Here is a 1,627-nt window from a genome sequence, read left to right on the forward strand (position 1 = left end):
AACTGGTGCAGATCACATTACCCCATGCATCTACATGCTTCTCAGATTCTGGGGTTTTTTGATATCCCACTGGACAATTTGTATACAGAGCCCGACGTCCTGAAGTGAATTAGGGAGAATATTTCTGAATGGAAGAATTACACTATTGTTTCACTTGTTATAGGCAGAGCTAAGAGGGTGACCGCCATTGCAGACCAGTTAAATGTGGCTGTTGCCTTGATTTTACAAATTTTGGAAGAACGCCAATGAAGTTGACTGCATGGTGCTAATGGGAGATGTGAAAGACTGAGTGGCTATTTTTGTAGATGACATGACTGATGCTTATGGCACAATCTGCCATGCAGCTAACAAACTTCTCTCAGCTGGAGCCACCAAAGTTTTCACAATCTTGACTCGGGATCTTTCCTGGCCCAGCCCTTTCTCACATCAATAATTCATGCTTTGAAGTAGTTGTAGTCACCAACGCTAGACCCCAAGAATACAAGATGAAGAATTATTCCAAAACACAGGTGACTGACATATTCATGATCTTTGCAGACACCATCAGGAGAACTCACAATGAAGAATCTGTTTTTTATTTGTTTAGCCATGTCCCTTTTTAATACAATAACTTCGCAGGCTTTTATGAATGAAGTTAACCCAATCCTTTGTTCTCTCTTAGTTTCTCTTAGTATTTGACAAATGCAGCAAAAGACCCAGCTTCCTTTAGCTTTCTATATACCAAATGATATATTAGAGTTAGTTGATCCTAATTTGGTGAAGGACAAATTGAGATGAACTGCTGGGATTTTTTATAAGTGTTATATTATCCGAGCTTCCTTGGTCATTTTATGACTCCTGAAAGCATTAACTAGAGCTCAGCTGCTGTAAGATTTGAAGACTTTTGAGACTGTTCTGAAAAGCAGTTAAAATGCGATTGACAAAGCTTGGATTCCCTTGCATATGAATGCTTTGGGGGTTTCCCTTTGTTCCTAGTAACTAGCAACACAGCCAGCCTATATGAGACAAATTCTCCAAGGCCTATACCACATTAAAACAAGTAGCTGAATCCCCTATAAGGCAGGAGCAAGCAGTTCAACTTAAGCAACTGTTAGGTAGGATCCTGAAGTGGGGATAAAGGGTAGCTCAGTATAGCAAATGTGTTTTGAGGGTAAGAATCCTAATCCATGATCATCATCAGCTTCACCGTGTATAGCATGGATACACCTTTATACCTATTCCTTTTTTTGGGGGGGGGGGTCATGGGGCTTAAACTCTGGGCCTGAGCACTGTCCCTCAGCTCTTCAGCTCAAGGCTAGTGGTGTACCACTTGAGCTACAACACCACTTCCAGTTTTCTGGTGGTTTATTGGAGATAAGAGTTTCATGGACTGTCCTGCCTGAGCTGGCTTTGATCCGCGATCCTCAGATCTCAGCCTCCTCAGTAGCTAGGATTACCTTACGGGCGTGAGCTACCAGGGCTTGGCTTATACCTATTCCTTTCTATTTGGCTTTATATTCATCTATCTTGACCATTTCCTGGCCAAATACATTCTTAGGCCTATCTAGTCACTGTACTATAGTCATCTGCAATAGAAACTTGTTTCCTGCTGTGTAATTGTTAATGTTCACATAGATAATTTGCTATA

At 41.2% G+C, this 1,627-nt stretch overlaps 1 pseudogene; it reads left to right on the plus strand.

Annotated features, from left to right (window-relative positions):
• Positions 1 to 259: 259 nt before the first annotated feature.
• LOC138839754 (ribose-phosphate pyrophosphokinase 1 pseudogene) lies at positions 260 to 602 on the plus strand (annotated as a pseudogene).
• Positions 603 to 1,627: the final 1,025 nt, after the last annotated feature.

Source organism: Dipodomys merriami, unplaced genomic scaffold, assembly GCF_024711535.1.
Source record: "Dipodomys merriami isolate MVZ:Mamm:240054 unplaced genomic scaffold, mDipMer1.0.p SCAF_3, whole genome shotgun sequence".
Lineage (NCBI taxonomy): Eukaryota > Metazoa > Chordata > Mammalia > Rodentia > Heteromyidae > Dipodomys > Dipodomys merriami.